At 42.4% G+C, this 20,110-nt stretch overlaps 1 protein-coding gene and 1 long non-coding RNA gene across 5 annotated transcripts in view; both read right to left on the reverse strand.

Annotated features, from left to right (window-relative positions):
* LOC145345225 (uncharacterized) overlaps positions 1–20,110 on the reverse strand; it is a 790,615-nt gene that overhangs the window by 209,446 nt on the left and 561,059 nt on the right. The window lies entirely within an intron of this gene.
* babam2 (BRISC and BRCA1 A complex member 2) overlaps positions 1–20,110 on the reverse strand; it is a 177,122-nt gene that overhangs the window by 115,931 nt on the left and 41,081 nt on the right. The window lies entirely within an intron of this gene.

Raw genomic sequence — 20,110 nt, forward strand, 5'->3', positions numbered from 1 at the left:
CAAAAACAGCAACAAGGGATTTACCTGGAAGTTTAAACTTTCCATGAGCAATTTGCATTTGCGTGGAATGATGTGATACTTTGACCTAAATCGGGGACTTTGAATCGTTACGACTCTCCTACCCACGAAAAGTTAGAAAGATTAAAACTATTTCTAACTCCTGGGTAACTATACAGCCTGAACCTCCCTCCAACACTGTCCCCCCATTCCCCCCAAACAACTCACCAAACCCTTGACTACCTTTTCCCCACTCCAAATAATTAAATTTGCTGACCCCCCCTCTGCCGCCCCCCATCTGATGTGGAGAAACTTCGAAAGCTTGTGAGTTTACTATCAAATAAATCGGTTGGAGTTCAACCTGGCGTTGTCAGACTTTTTACTGTGTGTGCTCTCCATCCGCCCAGACTATCCTCCCCACTAACTTTTTAATCACTTGACTACTTGCCTGACTCCCCCCCACCTCCAAATATCCTCCTGTCCCCTCAGCTCCGCAAACTATCTGCCAACATTCCAATCACCAAGCTCCCTCTTTTATCACCTGGCTCTAGACCACCTGACCCATCACCCACCTGACTCCCGTCCCCCCGACCTGTCAACACTCTCTGACCACACTCCCAACTCCTCCCGACCGTCTGACCACCATCAATCTTAGTTCAGATGAAGCAATTACCTCTGAATCAGAGGGTTGTGGATTCATCATGTTTCACAAATTTAAGAATATAATCTAGGTTGGCACTTTAGTACAGTCTTGAAAGAGCACTGAGCTGTCAGAGATGACCTTTTCAAAAAGAGAAGTTAAGGCCCTATCTGCCCACTGAGGTAAATACAAAAGATCTCATAACATCATCCAAAGTAAAAGCAACATGAACAACATTTGTCCCACAAACAAAAATTGATTTTTTTAAATCTCGTTGCTGCTTTTAGGACCTTGCTGTGTGAAAATTTGCAGCTGTATTTCTCCACAGTTATAATGGTTAATACACTTCACAGTACGTCAGTGCCTTTGGCATTGAGGTCATAAAGATAATGGAATACAACATCCATGCAGTAGAGGTACAATTCTCAGCTGTTGATTAAAATGGTAAGAAGTCTCACAGCACCAGGTTAAAGTCCAACAGGTTTATTTGGTAGCAAAAGCCACTAACTTTCAGAGCGCTCGCTGTTCCTTCATCAGGTGAGTGGGATTTCAGTTCACAAACAGGGCATTTACAAACTCAATTTACAAAATAATGGCTGGAATGCGAGTCTTTACAGGTAATCAAATCTTAAAGGTACAGACTTTTAACTCTCACCTCATTTGATTTGATTTCATTTATTATTGTCACATGTATTAGCATACATTGAAAAGTATTGCTTCTTGTGTGTTATACAGACAGAGCATACCGTTCATAGAGAAGAAAACGAGAGAGAGCGGAATGTAGTGTTACAGTCATAGTTAGGGTACAGAGAAAGATCAACTTAATGGAAGGCAAGTCCATTTAAAAAGTCTGATGGCAGCAGGGAAGAAGCTGTTCTTGATTGGTATGGGACCCCAGATTTTTGCATCTTTTTCCTGACGGAAGATGGTGGAAGGAATAATGTCCGGGGTGTGTGAGGATCTTAGTTATGCTGGCTACTTTGCTGAGGCAGCAGGAAGTGTAGACAGATTCAATGGTTGGGAGGCTGGTTTGTGAGATGGACAAAGTCAATGGATGGGAGGCGGGTTTGCGTGATGGATAGAGTCAATGGATGAATAGAGTCAATGGATGGGAGGCTGGTTTGCATTTGACAGGCACTCAGAGTAACCAAACAGCAGGTAAAGAAGGAGTGACAGAAACAAAAACTTTTCATATGCCTGAATTTCTTGATCTTTCTCAAGTTAGGTTGCATTGTAGGCACTGTATAAGCACAGGCACTGTATGAGCACTTCTTTTGGGCAATCAGTTTCATGATTGTCCTTTGATACTTGATTTCTGATGACTAAACTGGAAAGACTTAATTCCAGTTTTAAGTCTATTATTAGCTCTGCTGATCTTTAGCTTGATTAAACAATTATTTGTATAACATCATGTCTTAATTTGAAGATTAAATGTCATAATTACCATGAGTCTAAAAATATTCATGTGTAAAATTTGGCATCAGAAAAATTCTTTGTTTAATTTTATCAGTCTGTACTTCTAAATGTTTCAACAGTACAAACAGGAAAAAATGGATTTGACTGGCACATTCCCAGATTTGGCTTAATTGTCTATTGTTCCTGTATGGATTCAACTGAGCCAGGCTAAATGCACAAAAGTCTGGACTGAATTACATTTGATGGATTACAGGAATAACTGTTGTCTCTAGCAAATTGCTCACCATGGGATATATATAGTAGCCACTGGAAGTCAACACCAAGCACAGTATGGGGAGGCAATGGCCTATTGGCATTATCACTTGACTGTTAATCCAGAAACTCAGCACTTATTGTCCATCCCTAGTTGTCCAAGGGCAGTTGAGAGTCAACCACATTGCTGTGGCTCTGGAGTCACACATAGGCCAGACTAGGTAAGGATGACTGATTTCCTTCCCTAAGGGCATTAGTGAAGCCAATAGGTTTTTCCAACAATTGACAATGATTTCAAGGTCATCAATAGATTCATAATTCCAGATATTATTTTTATTGAATTCAAATTCCACCTCTGCCATGGTAGGATTTGAATTTGTGTCCCCAGAACATTAGCTGAGTTTCTGGATTAATAGTCTAGTGATAATACCACTAGGCTATTTCCTACCCTTATCTTCTGGGGATTCGGGTTTGAATACTGTCATGGCAGATGGTGGAAACAATTGCGGCCTCGCAGATTGCCTGAATCCACTATAGTACGCCTACTGCCGCAACGGGTCCACAGTGGCATCTCCTTGGCCCTGCACTCAACCCTGGAATACCTGGATAACAAAGACACTTATGTCAGACTTCTACTTATTGATCACAGCTCAGCCTTCATCTCCAAACTCCTTGGTCTGAGGCTCAGCTCCTCCCTCTGTGACTGGATCCTGAACTTCCTAATCCACAGGCCACAATCAATAAGGATAGGCAACAACACCTCCTCAGCGATCATCCTCAGCAGCAGTGGCCCACAAGGCTGTGTTCTCAGTCCCCTTCTATACTCCTTATACACCTATGAACGTGTGGCCAAATTCCCCTCCAACTCAATTTTCCAGTTTGCTGATGACACCACTGTACTGAGTTGGATCTCAAACAATGATGAGACAGAATACAGGAATGAGATAGAGAATCTGGTGAACTGGCACAACGACAATAATCCCTCCCTCAATGTGAACAAAATGAAGGAGATGGTCATGGACTTTAGGAAGCGTAGCGGAGAACGTACCCCTGTCTACATCAACAGGAATGAAGTGGAAATGGTTGAGAGATTCAAGTTTCTATGTGTCCAGATCATTAGTAACCTGTCCTTGTTCCTCTATGGTAACACTATAATTAAGAAAGCCCACCAATGCCTCTACTTTCTCAGAAGGCTAATGAAATTTGGCACACCCAGTACAATTTTTACAGATACACCACAGAAAGCATTCTTTCAGGTTGTATCACAGCTTGATATGCCTCCTGTTCTGCCCATGACTGCAAAAAACTACGAAGGGTCATAAAAGAAGCCCAGTCCATCTCAAACCAGCCTCCCACCCATTGACTCCATCTACACTTCCTACTGCCTCGGAAAAGCAGCCAGCATAATTAAGGATCCCACGCAGCCTGGACATACTCTCTTTCACTTCTTCTGTTGTGAAAAAGATACAAAAATCTGAGGACATACACCAACCAAACGACTCAAGAACAACTTCTTCCCTGGTGCCATCAGACTTTTGAAGGGATCTACCTCGCATTACGTGGATCTTTATGTACATCCTAGCTATGACTGTAACACGACATTTTGAGTTCTCTCCTTTCCTTTTCTATGTACGGTATGCTTACTCTGTATAGCACGCAAGAAACAATACTTTTCAGTGTATATTAATGTATGTGACAATAATAAATGAAATCAAACTATTCATCTACAATTGGTTATTTTCATAATAGTTTCAAATTGACAGTTTCCTAAATGTTTCCTCACCTCATTTATTTCCAACCTTGAGTTTGGATTTCCTGCAAGTTTATTTTCAGCCAAACAATAAAAAGTAAAAGCAAAACCGTGACCAATAGGAAGCATTCATTGAAGACAAGGCTTTCAATATTCTTGTAAACTACTCAAAAAAGTAAACACAATGAACTTTCTATTTATTCAAGTTATTTTTATACAGGATACTCTGATTTTCTGGAAACAACTTAATTGTTGAGAAAAGGCATGCAATCCATTCTCTTTTGATGGTATCAAAAGCAGATCCCATTAGGTGAAAGGGCAGTGGCCTTGTATACTGTAACACTCAGCTTACTTGCACCAGCCAACATCTGTCTTCACATGACCTCCAAAGACTGCTCAATTAATCTGCACATCTAGAGGAACAAAAGGGTCTTTGTCGCTTTCACGGAAAAACAGTCAACTCTATTCCTGGAAGATTACATCATAGTAAATTATCTGCCATCTTGTCTACCACTAATTCATCCAACCAAAAAAACCAACTGAACACCATTATATAGCACCACTCGACAGATTACAGAAAGGAATTCCATTGTTTTCTTTGACTGGAAGAGAAACAATTGCTGCTGTGCTCATTGACTAATCTTAGTAATATAAAGCCTTACTGCTGTGTCGAGATTTAATTATGTTGCATCTCCCACCCACATTGTTTGGTAAAATCTGTCTGTCTTTGTAAAGTCTTGCTTGTATATTGAGATGTTTTATGAATGCATTATTTCAGTTATCAAGAAAGAAACAAGCCTCGAGAGTAAATGAAAACTGCTAGTGCTTCCCCCGTCCCATTTCATCTACCAACATTGAGACACTGATCCCTGTCTTATTGATTTATTCAACAATTTTTTAAATATAGCATCTTTAACATTCATGAAATGCCCTAAGGCACTTCATCGGAGCATTACAAAACACACAACAAGCCGTTTAAGTTTATAAATTTAAGTTTATTTACTAGTGCCACAAGTAGGCTTATATTAGCACTGCAACAAAGTTACTGTGAAAATCAGTAGTCGCCACATTCCGGCATCTGTTTGGATACACCTGTTCGGTGAGGGACAATTTAGCATGGCCAATGCACCTAACCAGTACAACTTTCAAACTGTGGAAGGAAACCGGAGGAAACACACTCAGACACCGGGAGAATGCGCAGACTCCGCACAGTGACCCAAGCTGAGAACTGAACTGGATCCCTGGTGCTGTGAGGCACAGTGCTAACCAATGTGCTCTGGTATGAGACACCAGTTAGGCATGAGTTGGAATAGTTGAGTCTAGAGGTATCAAGACATGAATGAAAATTTCACCAGCAGCATGAGCTGAGACAGGGGCTACATCAAGATGTTACAGAGCTGGAAACAGCTGAAAGCTCGACAATATCAGTAACCAAATCTTCATTTATACTCCACAAGCTTAATGGAAAGGCGGAATCCAAACTGCTTTAAGCAGACACTAATAAACAGGGGAACCAAGGTTAGTTGTTAATCAGAATTGATTCTGAAGTGAAATGAAATCAGATGTTATCTCTCACATGGGGTAGAGGGTAATTTGGTAAAGTGGATTCAAAATTGGCTCAATTGTAGGAGACAGAGGGTGATGGCAGACGGTTGGTTTAGTCACTGGAAGCCAGCGTCCCAACTACATTTAATTATTTTCTCCAAATAATAATTTCTACCTCCTCCTCTAACCAAAAAAAAAATCGGCAGGAGGTGTGTTGGGAGTCTTTTATCCTTTTACCTGTATATGGGCAACATGGCAGCTAGGGCAGTGGCAAGCACCCCCTGCCAGATGTGGGCAATTAGGGAGCAATCTAGTCTCCGTGACAACTGCGTCAGTAGGAAGTGTTCAGTTGCAGACCACATTGTTTGGTTAGACGGCAGGTGGATGCACTGTGGAGCATACAGGAGGCAGAGTGTGATAGACACTAGTTACAGGGAGATGTCACACCACAGGTTCAGACAGGTAGATGGGTGGGTGACCACCAGGAGAGGCAGACAGTTAGTGCAGGAGTCTCCTGTGCATATTCCCCTTTCAAACAGGTATATCATTTTGGATACTGTTGAGGGGGATACTGTCGAGGGGGATACTAGCAGCAGCCAGGCCTGCGACACCACAGCTGGTTCTGCTGTGGGACAGGGTCGGGCAAAAAGCAAGTGAGCAGTAGTGATAGGGATTCACTAGTTAAAGGCACAGACAGGTGTTTCTATGGCTGCAATCGAGACTCCAGGATGGTGTATTGCCTCCCTGGTGCCAGAGTCAAGGATGTCTCCGAGTGATTGCAGGACATTCTTAAGGGGGAGGGTGAGCAGCCAGAGGTTGTTGTATATATTAGTACCAATGACATAGGTAAGAAAAGGGATGAGGTCCTGAAATGTGAATAGAGAGAGTTAGGCAGAAGCTAAAGTGCAGGACCTCAAAGGTCGTAATTTCAGGATTACTACTGCTGCCACGTGATACTCAGAGTATGAATAGGAGGCTTAGGCAGATGAATCCTGGCTCAAGAGCTGGTGCAGGGGGCAGGGAATTCGACTTTTGGATCACTGGGATCATTTCTGGGGAAGGGCTGACCTGTTCAAGAGAGATGAGTTACACCTAAACTGGAGGGGGACTAACATCCTGGCAGGGAGATTTGCTAGAGCCACTCAGGAGGGTGTAAACTAGTTTGGCGGGGGTGGAGGGGGATCCAAAGCAGTAGGGAGATAGAAGAGAAATTTGAGGACAGCACAGAAGTTAAAGAGAGATCTGGAAGTAGTAAAGGCAGTGTCAGTAATCCTAGTACCAGACAGATCAGGCAAAAGCAAGACAGAGAGCAAGGGAAGTCCAGATTTAACTGCATTTATTTCAATGCAAGAGACCTGATGGGCAAGGCAGATGAACTCAGGACATGGATGGGTACATGGGACTGGGATATTATAGCAATTACTGAAACGTGGCGAAGAGAGGGACAGGACTGACAGGTCAATGTTCAGGGTACAGATGCTATAGGAAAGATAGAATAGGAGTAAGAGAGAAGGGCGGAGTTGTACTTTTGATTAGGGAAAGCATCACGGCTGTAGCAAGAGGGAATATATCCGAGGGTTTGGCCACTGAGTCTATATGGGTAGAACTGAGAAATAAGGAAGGGGAAATCACTTTGATAGGATTGTACTATAGGCCCCCACATAGTCAGCGGGAAATTGAGGAGCAATAGCTCCAAGAAAAATCGGGTGATAATAGTCAGAGATTTTAACTTTCCCAACACTTACTGGGACAGTCATAGTATTAGAGGCTTGGATGAAGAGAAATTTGTTGAGTGTATTCAGGAGGAATTTTTCATTCCATATGTGGATGGCCCAACTACACAGGGGGCAAAACTTGGCATCCTCTTGGGAAATAAGGAGGGGCTGGTGACAGAAGTGTTACTGAGGGATCACTTTGGGACCAGTGACCATAATTCTATTGGTTTTAAGATAGCTATGGAGAATGATAGGTCTGGCCCAAAAGTTAAAATTCTAAACTGGGGCAAGGCCAATTTTGATGGTATTAGGCAGGAACTTTCAGAAGTTAATGGGGGAGCCTATGAGAATGCAAAGGGACATCTGGTAAGTGGCACACTTTCAGGAGTGTGTTAACCAGGGTTCAGAGTAAACACAATTCTTTTAGAATGAAGGGCAAGGCTGGCAGAAGAAAAAGGCACATGACATGCATAGAAGCTGGAATCAAGTGAATCCCTTGACGAGTATAAGGGGTGTAGGAGTAGAGTTAAGAGAGAAATCAGGGGGGCTAAAAAGGGACACAAGATTGTTTTGGCAGATAAGGCAAAGAAGAATCCAAAGGGCTTCTACAAATACATAAAGGGTAAAAGAGTAACAAGGGAGACAGCAGGACCTCTTAAGGATCAACAAGGTCATCTATGTACAGATCCACAAGAGATGGGTGAGATCCTAAATTAATATTTCTCACCAGTATTTACTGTTGAGAAAAGCATGGATGTTAGGGAACTTGGGGAAATAAATAGTGATGTCTTCAGGAGTGTACCTATTACAGAGAAGGAGGTGCTGGAAGTCTTAAAGTGCATCAAGGTAGATAAATCCCCAGGACCTGATGAAGTGTATCCCAGGAGATTGTGTGAGGCTAGGGATGAAATTGCAGGTCCTCTAGCAGGGATATTTGAATCATCGATAGTCACAGATGAGATGCCTGAAGATTGGAGAGTGGCAAACATTGTGCCTTTGTTTAAAAAGGGCTGCAGAGAAAAGCCTGGGAACTACAGGCCAGTGAACCTCACATCTGTGGTGGATAAGTTGTTGGAAGGTAGTTTGAGAGACAGGATCTACAGGCATTTAGAGATACAAGTACTGATTGGGGACAGTCAGCATGGCTTTGAGAGTGGAAGATCATGTCTCACAAATTTGATTGAGTTTTTCGAAGGAGTAACCAAGAAGGTAGATGAGGGCAGTGCAGTTGATGTTGTCTATATGGACTATAGCAAGGTCTTTGACAAAGTACCACATGGTAGGTTGTTGCATAAGGTTAAGTCTCATGAGATCCAGAGTGAGGTATCTAAATGGATACAAAATTGGCTTCTTGACAGGGGCCAGAGGTGGTTGTGGCGGGTTGTTTTTCAAACTGGAGGCCTCTGACCAGTGGTGTGTCCCAGGGATCAGTGCTGAAATCACTGTTATTTGTCATTTATTTTAATGATTTGGATGAGAATATAGGGGGCATGGTTAGTAAGTTTGCAGATGACACTAAGATTGGTGGCATGGTGGACAGTGAGGGAGGTTATCTTTAATTGCAACGGGTTCTTGATCAATTGGGCCAGTGGGCTGACGAATGGCAGATGGAATTTAATTTAGGCAAGTGCGAGGTGATGCATTTTGGTAGACTGAACAAGGGCAGGACTTACTCAGTTAAAGGCAGGGCGCTGGGGAGGGTGAACAGAACAAAGAGATCTAGGGGTACATGTTCATAACTCCTTGAAAGTGGAGTCACAGGTGGACAGGGTGGTGAAGAAGGCATTCGGCATCCTTGGTTTCATCGGTCAGAACACTGAATACAGGAGTTGAAATGTCTTGTTGAAGTTGTACAAGACATTGGTAAGGCCACATTTGGAATACTGTGTGCAGTTCTGGTCACCCTATTATAGAAAGGATATTATTAAACTGGAAAGAGTGCAGAAAAGATTTGCTGGGGGTTGATGAATTGAGTTATAAGGAGAGGTTGGATAGACTGGGACTTTTTCCTCTGGAGTGTAGGAAGCTGACGGGTGATCTCATAGAGGGCTATAAAATAATGAGGGGCAGAGATCAGCTTGAGAGTCAATATCTTTTGCCAAAGGTAGGGAAGTCTAAAATTTGAGGGCATAGGTTTAAGGCGAGAGGGGAGAGGGGAGAGATACAAAAGTGTCCAGAGGGGCAATTTTTTCACACAGAGGGTGGTGAGTGTCTGGAACAAGCCGCCAGAGGTAGTAGTAGAGGCAGATACAATTTTGTCTTTTAAAAAGCATTTAGATAGTTACATGGGTATGATGGGTATAGAGGAATATGGGCCAAATGTGAGCAATTGGGATTAGCTTAGGGTTTTAAAAAAAGGACAAGTTGGGCCGAAGGGTCTGTTTCCATGCTGTAAACCTTTATGACTCTAAAAATATTTCCCAAGGTTTATCCAATCTAAGAATTCCAGAAAGATTGAAACATTTTATTTGAGAAGCAGAAATATGCCAGAATATGTCATTGTCAATAAATTAAAAACATTCATCACAAATAATTATAAACACCGATATCATTAGACACTGCTGTTCTTTTCCTGAATTTGCCACATAAGTTTTCCTGGCTTCACATCTCGTTTTACTCAGAGATTAGTTTTTAAAATGTTGGAAACTGGATGGTCGAATGGATTAGATCCTATTCTATTACCTCTTGATTTAAATCCAATCGATCATAACACAATGGACACACCCATTAGCCTCAAGAGTATGAAATAGGGCTGGGCAGTCTTAATTCAGTTCTGGATATGCAGCACAAAAGAATCCTTAATTTGCATTAATTACCCATACCACTCACTCAGACAGGACGAAGAATGGAAGAGTGCACATTAGTGCAGTAGGGTGTGTTCTTCTATATGGCACTGAAGGATGGTGTTCAATCAGAAAAGAGGAAGCTTTAACTGTCTTTGCATTAACTCATTTTAGAGGTGAATACCAGAAGGTGCTCCATTCGCAACTGTAAAATAAAGCTCGACACACTCAGGGAAGAAGTCTAATTTAAAGTGAAATGATGCAGGAATGTCAGAAGTATATTTTGTTCCTTTTTTAATAATTTATAAGTGAGAGGAAGATATGGAGCAATTGTAAATTAATTGTAGCTTTGTTACTAATTCTGAAAAAATAGTACAATTAAAAATGATTCGGCAGTCTCAACTTTATAAGAACATTAGAAATAGGAGCAGGAGTAGGCCATCTAGCCCTTCGAGCCTGCCCCGCCATTCAATAAGATCATGGCTGACCTGTCGTGGCTCAGTTCCACATTCCCGCCCTCTCCCCATAACCCTTAATCCCCTCGCTTATCAAAAACCCATCAACCCGCGTCTTAAAAATATTTAGCGAGGCAGCCTCCACCACTTCAACGGGCAGAGAATTCCAGAGATTCACCACCCTTTGAGTGAAGAAGTTCCTCCTCAACTCCGTTCTAAACCGCCCCCCCTTTATCTTGAGGCTGTGCCCCCTAGTCCTACTGTCCTTTCTGAGCGGGAAGAGTCTCTCCACCTCTATCCTATCCATCCCATTCATCATCTTATATGTCTCAATGAGATCTCCCCTCATTCTTCTAAACTCTAACGAGTACAAGCCTAGTTTATGCAGCCTCTCCTCATAGCTCAACCCCCTCAACTTCAGTATCAGCCTAGTAAACCTCCTCTGCTCTCCCTCCAAGGCCAAAATATCCTTGCGTAAGTGCGGCGACCAAAACTGCACACAGTTCTCCAGCTGCGGCCTCACCAGTGCCCTACACAGCTGCAGCAAGACCTCCCTACTTTTATATTCAATCCCCCTCGCTATGAAGGCCAGTATCCCATTAGCCTTCCTGACCACCTGCTGCACCTGCAGGCTGGGTTTTTGCGACTCATGCACAAGGACCCCGAGGTCTCTCTGCACCGTTGCCTGCTGCAGTTTTTCGCCCCGTAAGTAATAGTCCTTCCTACCATTATTCCTACCAAAGTGGACCACCTCGCATTTGCCAACATTAAATTCCATTTGCCAGTTCCTGGCCCATTCGCCCAGCCTATCTAGATCCTTCTGCAGACTCTCCACACCCTCTGCGCAATTTGCCGTTCCACCAATCTTGGTGTCATCAGCAAATTTCGACACCGTACACTCGGTTCCCTCCTCCAGATCATCTATATAAATGGTAAATAGCTCTGAGCTAATATGCATATTACATACTAATGTCCTGAAAATACAGTGAGTAAATACAAGATAGCTGGACATAGATATAACTGGAGAAAATAAAATATTTTGATGTTTAATATACTCTGAATTGATAACAATAGCTGTAACTCTTGCATGTTTATATGAAGAACTGCTATTTTTGAATAACATCTTGTTCTGAAAGGAGAAGTTCAGAATAGATGTATCTAAATTAAATAGTTTCCAAAAGGTTCTGACTAATAATAACCTGCACAGATACTGAATACAAAAGAAAGAGAACCATACAACATTGAGGTGGTCATTTAGCCCATTTGATCTATGCCATCTTTGAGAGAGCCATGTAATTAGGCTGATTCCCTTGCTCTTTTTTCATAGTTCAACACATTTCTCCTTTTCAATAATTTATTCACTTTCCTATTGCATTGATTTGTGGCACTTGTTGTTTTCTGATGGCTGCCCACACATTTTCATGGGCTTTTAAGTGCCGATTTGTTAAAATCTGGTCTCTGAATCAGTGCAGTGCCATAAAACATCTGTAGTTTCCATGAACAGGTCAAAGAAAAAGAATCTTCAAAATAGCCACATTCTCACATGTAGGGGCGATTCTCCCAGCCAAGCGGAGGCCATTGAATGGACCTCATGCTGGCGCCACGGCCTTCGCAAGTCTCTGAGCACCGGATTTCTGGTGCCATCAGATCCCCGATTGAAATTGGCACGGAGCTGCATAAATTATTCAAATGCTTATTTACACTGAATTAGTGGGCCCAAGACTGAAGTCCCCAGGTCCGCTAAAGTCTCCAGGAATGTTTCACTCCAGTGGAGTTTACAATAGCTCCTCACTAGCGGGGCAGCTGGCAGCCCGACCATGTTGGAGTGAAGACAGGATATCGAGGACCCCCAAAGGGTCGGGGTAAGGGGGCGTCCCTGGGCATTGCCAGCTTGACAGTGCCAGCCTGGGCCCTTGGCCCTGTCCAAAGGGCAAAGTGGCAATGCCAAGAAACACAGGAAAGTATCAAGGGAGAAAATCGGAGATGGGGGGGTGGGGGGTACGGTCTTGCTGCCTTTCTGCATTCGATGGTGACAGAGAGAGGGAGGCCAGTGATGGGCTGGGCATCCAGATCGGCCTGCTCGGTGCGGAGAGCAGTGCAAGGCTACTGTGCATGCGCCAATCTCGGTGCTGACAGATTGCTGCATGTGCAGTGGCCTGCTCAGTGCTATGCTGCCAGCCTCTCCAGCAGGAATAGGCGAACTGATTTTTCGGGTGATTCATGCTAGTGCACTCTGCAGTGCACAGAGTATGGGAGATTCATTTTGAAAATCCTGCTGAAGAAAGAAACCACGGGACTTACTCCAGTTTTTACAGAAACTTCACACTTAGAATTTTTTTGGGAGAATCCCACCCCTACACTTTATCTAAAAATATAAAGTTTTGTAAGTGCACTAGATTTAAATCTTGTAATCAAATAAATATAGCACACTGTGGAGGAGCTAGGTATCTCATACAGTGACTTTCAGATTCCCAAATTTAACTGCACATGTATAAACACTATAAGTTGGTATCTGGCTTTCTGTTATAACAGTGAGTGCTGGTGGCTTCACTGTTATTCTCCACTCAAAAAATCCTTTTATCATCCTTTCAGGTAGTGCATTCCAGATAACAATCCTTTGCAATAACGCATTTGATTTGATTTTTTATTGTCACATTATTAGTAGTGAAAAGTATTGTTCCTTGTGCGCCATTCATGAAAGATGGAACAAGAGAGTGCAGAATGTAGTGTTACAGTCATAGTTTGTGTTGAGAAAGATCAACTTAATACAAGGTAGGTCCATTCAAAAGTCTGTTGGTAGCAGGGAAGAAGCTGTTCTCACGTCAGGTATGTATTCTCAGATTTTTGTGTCCTTTTCTTGATGGAAGAAAATGGAAGAGAGAATGTCCGGGGTGCGAGGGGTCCTTGATTATGCTTGTTGTTTTACCGAGGCAGCGGGAAATGTAGGCAGGGTCAATGGATGGGAGACTAGTTTGCGTGATGGACTGGACTTCGTCCACTATTCTTTGTAATTTCTTGCAGTCTCAACAGAGCAGGAGCCATTCCACGCTGTGATACAACCAGAAAGAATGCTTTCTATGGAGCATCTGTAAAAGTTGGTGAGAGTCGTAGTGGAATGCCAAATTTCCTTAGCCTCCTGAGAAAATAGAGGCATTGATTTCTCAACTATACACATGGAGGGAATAGGACAGGTTGTTGGTGATCTGGACGTCTAGAAACTTGAAACTCTTGACCATTTCCACTTCGTCCCTGTTGATGTAGACAGGGGCATACCCTCCTTGTTTAGTATGTAACATTTAACTTATGTCCAAGATTGATAGATATTCAGACACCAAAGGAACCAAGTGTTGTGGGGAATATGTAAATTAATGGAAGATCAATCTAACCAAATGGCAGAGCAGGCCTGAAGATCTGGGTCGCCACTCCTGCCTTAGTTATGTCCATATGTTCTAATACAGAATCACTTCACACTTCTTTGTCTTTTCTCTTGCCACGTGTCTGCCCATTTCATTAATCTGTATATCTCCTAAGGACTGTCACTGTTCTCATTATTGGCTACATTTGCAATCCTCTAGCCCTCTGTTACCACTCCCAGATCTATGGAGGATTGGAATACTCTGACCAGAGCTTGTACAATTTCCATCCTTATTTCCACAAGCCACCTAGACCGAATCCCATCGGCACGAAGTGCCTTTCCTACTCAGACTGCCATCAATCTTTTTAAATATCTCCTCTTTATCTTATGCTTACCCTGTCAACTTCACTTCTACCTTCTTTACTGCAATATTGACAGCATCCTCTTTTTTTACTGAAGATAAATGCAAAACATTAATTTAATGCCTTAGCCATGCCTTCTATCACCACAAATTGTCCTTAATAGTCTCTTATCGACCCACTCTTCCTTCAACCATCCTTTAATATTTTTATGATTATGAACTCTTAAATTGTTAACTGTGAATCTACTGCCATCTGTTTATTCTGTCCCTCTTATTTTCTTCTTTTGTTCTGCCGCATACATTTTGTAGTCAATTTGATTCTCCAATGAGCTCTATATCAAACATTTATCGTTGTCTTCCTTTCTCAGTTTTACTTGAATTTCTTTATATTTTGTCTGGTGCGCTCTACCTATATAAGTCCTTCCTTTCCATAGTGCAGAAATATCTCCAGACTGCACCTGAACTATCTCCATTTTGAAGCCTTTGCATTAAAGATATAAATCATGCACAGTTACATATTTTTGATCATGTTATTTAGAAATATAAAACTGATAACATGAAAGCTAAAATGCCACTCCGCATATATTTTATGGATTTAGTTATTTATGCATATATGGTATAGACCATTGAGCAACATATTTTTGAAGTTTGTGATGCAGCATTAATATTGCCATGCCAGTGTTGCTTTAACTATTCAGCAATACGTGGTACAAATGTACTGTGATCGGAATGGTGAAGTAAAAAGTGCAATTAACGAAGCTCACCACTGCAGCAATTTCCTGGGTCATGGTTGCTGCTTGAAAAATGTCAAGTTATCCCACTCTCTACACAATTATCTTCCAAATGTTACTTTGTGCATCTCAAATAAATTCATTTTTTCCACTGAGGTTCAGTACAGAATGTCTGTGACAAACAATTTTCTGTACTTGACAATTTTCTACTCTAGTGAAGGCTATTTTGGGCATGAAATGTTATTTCAATTGCATCATAAGCTACTAAAAAGCTTGAAATCAGAAGAAACAAAAATTGGATTAGCAACTGGAAATAAAATTGCAAACTAAAATTATGCCAATTGCATGTAACATTGGGTAGTCTCTCATCATTTAAATTCAGCATTAAATATCAACTTGTCAGAAGGAATTGGTATTCCTTGCCAAGTTGTTCAAAATTGTTTAAATCAGTGACTTGCAAATGCCCAGAATTTTCTCTTCCTGTGCACTACTGTTATTTTGATACTAATATTCTAAGACACTGTCGTTCAGAAAGCCCACCAATGCCACTTTCTCAGAAGACTAAGGAAATTTGGCATGTCAACTACGACTCTCACCAGATTTTACAATGCACAATAGAAGGCATTCTTTCTGCATCACAGCTTGGTACGGCTCCTGCTCTGCCCAAGACCACAAGAATTACAAAAGGTTGTGAATGTAGCCCAATCCATCACGCAAACCAGCCTCCCATCCATTGACTCTGTCTACACTTCCCACTGTCTTGGCAACGCAGCCAGCATAATTAAGGACCCCATGCACCCCAGATATTCTCTCTTCCACCTTCTTCCTTTGGGGAAAAAGAGACACAAGTCTGAGGTCATGCACCAACCAACTCAAGTACAGCTACTTCCCTGCTGCTGTCATTCTTTTGAATGGACTTACCTTGCGTTAAGTTGATCTTTCCCTACATCCTAGCTACGACTGTAACCCTACACTCTACACTCTCTTGTTTCCTTCTCTATGAACTCAGAGGGTGGTGGGTGAGTGGAATCGGCTGCCGTCGGTGGTGGTGGAGGCGAACTTGTTGGGGTTTTTTAAGAGACTTCTGGATGAGTACACGGGATTTAATGGGATTCAGGGTTATAGGTAGGCCTAGTAGGTAGAGATATGATCAGCGCAACTTGTGGGCCGAAGGGCCTGTTTGTGCTGTAGTTTTCTATGTTCTGTGAACAGTATGCTTTGTCTATATAGCATGTAAGAAACTATACTTTTCACTGTATGTTAATGCATATGACAATAATAAATCAAATGAAATAGAATTTGTCCCTCAAGTGATATTTGCAGACTGTCAATTCTATACTCATTTTTTTCATTCATGAAATATGGGCATCGCTGGCTGGCCAGCATTTATTGCTCAACCCTAGTTGCCCTTGAGAGTCAACCACATTGCTGTGGGTCTGCAATCACATGTAAGCCAGACCAGGTATGCACAGCAGATTTCTTTCCCTAAAGGACATTAGTGAACCATGGTATGGTCACTCCTTCCCTACTTTGGCTACTAAATTAATGTTGGTTGCCATGGAACAATGATTCACCACACAACAAAAAAAACGTAAGTCATAAGTCATTGGTAGGTTTGAACGAATAAATGTTACTGAAACATGGTCAAGACTGACTCCTGCTTCAAGACTCCAGAAAGTCATATTGATACCACAATACAATAAAAAGTCTGACAACACCAGGTTTAAGTCCAACCGATTTATTTGATAGTACACTCACTAGCTTTCGGGGTTAGTCCCTTCGTCAGGTGAAGGGACTAATCTCGAAAGCTAGTGAGTGTACTATCAAATAAATCAGTTGGACTTAAACCTGGTGTTGTCAGACTTTTTACTGTGTTTACCCCAGTCCAACGCCAGCATATCCACATCATGACCACAATACAAAACAACTACTTTGCATTTCTGCACAAACCAAAGTAAGTTCCTTGAACACTTGAAAAGAAACCAGTCACAAAATGGGCTTCAGAACTTTCTACTGTATCCACTGGATCAACACCTTCCTAGGAAGTACTTTGGCATAACACCCTCTGTTCTTGGCATGATGCCACACCCGCCACAGTAGCTCTGCTAGAATCAAACACACATCGTGAAATATATCAAATTATTCACTGCCCCACCAAAAGGCACTGAAGTCTATGACAGTTAGTTAAACAGAACCTTTAGTAATTAGTATTTGAACATAAAATGCTTTATCTATTGGCAGTTATTAAGTGTGCACACAGGTAACAGGAAAGGATCCAGAGGCACCCGATAAATGCTCCATACGCTTGTTTGATACGAACAAGAAATTACTTATAGGTGACTTTAGTATTAGCCAGAAAATGAGTGCTAACACCCAATGAATTACTGAATTCAGCTATATAGTATGCAACTGTTCAATGTCTCAAATCAAAGATGCTTTCTAAAAAAAAAACACTCACACCCCTTACTGTTAGAGATCTTGGCTTTGTCAAAATCAGCAACAAGTTGAAAATTATTGGATCTTGTTCTTGGTAACACCTTTTTTGAGGTGGCATGAATATCAGCCTTCTACAGATCAAGGCCTAATAACATCATCTGGCCATAATTTCAGGTGAGTGGGTGGAAAGGAAACGAAGGGCCAGAAGAGGCCCAAAAAACGAAGCTTTAAAAGCTTAAAGCTTCTGTGGAGCCAAGTAGGCCTGGCCTGAGGCTCCTGGCTCCTAAACCCTTCCTTTATAGAATGCTTACAATGCAGAAGGAGCTCATTCAGCCTATTGAGGATAGAACAGAACAGTACAGCACAGAACAGGCCCTTCGGCCCTCGATGGCTCGAAGGATGTACTGACTTCCTCTGATAGAATATCTTAGCCAGTTCCTTTCCCCACCCTATTCCCATAACCCCACACACTTGCCATGGCTAATCCATCTAACCTGCACATCTTTGGACTGAGAGGGGAAACCAGAGCACCCGGAGGAAATACACGCAGACACAGGAGAACATGCAAACTGCACCCAGACAGTGACCCAAGGCCGGAATTGAACACTGGCCATTTGTAGCAGCAGTGTTAATCACTGTTTGGCAGCTACTTGCCACCCAGCATTTTGTTCTTCCCACCTGCCAACTTTCTTTTCCCTCCGTTTCAAGCAAACAACTGACCAGGAAGATGCCAATAAGGCCAGAAAGTTACAAGCACCCTGGTCTCACCTATCCCTCCATGTCAACCTCTACTTTCATAACATCAGCTCCAAATTGTGACCTTGCAGCTATGGAACTATATCACAATTTCTGCATTGTATCCGGGCCAATGTTGCAAAATTCTCTGTCTAGCACTGTGATTTTTAAAATTAATGATGGGATGTCGGGGTGGTGGTTTATTTATTGTCTATCCCAAATAGCCTTTGGAAAGGTGGTAGTGAGCCACTTTCTTGAACCGCTGCAGTCCTTGTGGTGTTAGTTCATCTACACTGTTGCAAGGTAGGAAGTTCCAAGATTTCAACCCAGCGACTCTGAAGGGGTGGCAATATAATTCCAAGTCAGGATGATGTGTGGCTTGGATGAGAATTTCCAAGTCACATTGTTCCCATGTATCTGCTGCCCGTGTCCTTCTAGGTCAGTTGTCTCCAAATAGTCAATCATGATCAACAGGTCGATCTGGAGTATTGATTGCCATTAACTACTGAACTTCTGCTGAAAATGTGTGGAACTCTGGTTTCTTGTGATGACGAGTTCATTTTGCAAGCGCCAAAACATGGACTAAGCTGCGTGACAGCAAAATGGTGAACAAGGAGCTAGGGACCTCAAAGAGGGCAAAAAAATTGCAAATTCTGTGCAGTACTTTTTAAGGGGCCTTGGTGAGTTACTGCAGTGCATCTTTTAGATGACAAACACTGCTGCCATTGAGGATCGATGGTGGAGAGAATGAATGTTTGTGGATGGGGTACCAATCAAGCAGGCTGCTTTGTCCCGTATGATGTCAAGCTTCTTGAGTGTTGTTGGAGCTATACTCATCCAGACAAGTGGTAGAATATTCCATCATACTCCTGACTTGAGCTTTGTAAATTGTGAACAGGCTTCGGGGAGTCGGGAGGCGAGTTACTCCCTGCATTCTGGGCCTTTCACCTGCTCTTACAGCCAGAGTATTTAGATGGTAAGTCAAGTTCAGTTTCTGGTCAATGGTAATCACCAGGATATTGACAGTGGGGACTTCAACGATGGTAATGCCATTGAATGTTCAGGCAATGGTTAGATTTTCTCTTGATGGAGATGTTCACCGTCTGGTACTTTTCAGCCCAAACCTGGATATTGGATCCTAGACATGGACTGCTTCAATATCAGAGGAGTCATGAATGGTGCTAACCTGAGTGAACATCCTCACTTCTTACCTCATGACTTTTGTGTACAGGACAAGCCTGGACAATTTTCCACATTGCTGCATCGATGCCAGTGCAGCTGGACTGGAACAACTTGGCTAGGGGTATGGCAAATTCTGGAGCACCAGTCTTCGGTGCTATTGTTGGAATATTGGCAAGATCCATAGCCACTGCAGTATCCAGTGCCTTCAGCCATTTCTTGATATCATGTCGAGTGAATTGAATTGACTGAAGACTGCTATCTGTGATGCTGGGGATTTTCAAAGTAGACCAAGATGAAGCACTCATTTGACACTTCTGGCTGAAGATTGTTACGAATGCTTCAGCCTTAGTCTTATCTTTTGTACAGATGTGCTGGGCTCCTCCATCATTGAGGGCGGGATATTTGTGGAGTTTCCTCCTCCAGTGAATGATTCAATTGTCCACCATTTTTCATGACTGGATATGGCAGGACTGCAGAGCTTAGCTCTGATCTGTTGGTTGTTGAATTGCTTAGCTCTGTCTCTCATTTGATGCTTATGCTGTTTGGCATGCAAACCATACTGCGTTGGAGTTTCACCAGGTTGGTACCTCACTTTTTCCTGCTTCCTCTAAGGACTCAGCCACATTGTCCGAATTTCTCCACCTCCATCACATCTGTTCTGATGATGCCATCTTTGAAAACAATGCTTCTGATGTGTCTTTCCTTAACCAAGGCTCCCCCCAACTGTGGTAGATAAGGCACATAACTGGGTTCAACA

This window comes from Carcharhinus amblyrhynchos, chromosome 7 (genome assembly GCF_965287045.1).
Source record: "Carcharhinus amblyrhynchos chromosome 7, sCarAmb.v2.hapA, whole genome shotgun sequence".
Taxonomy (NCBI): domain Eukaryota; kingdom Metazoa; phylum Chordata; class Chondrichthyes; order Carcharhiniformes; family Carcharhinidae; genus Carcharhinus; species Carcharhinus amblyrhynchos.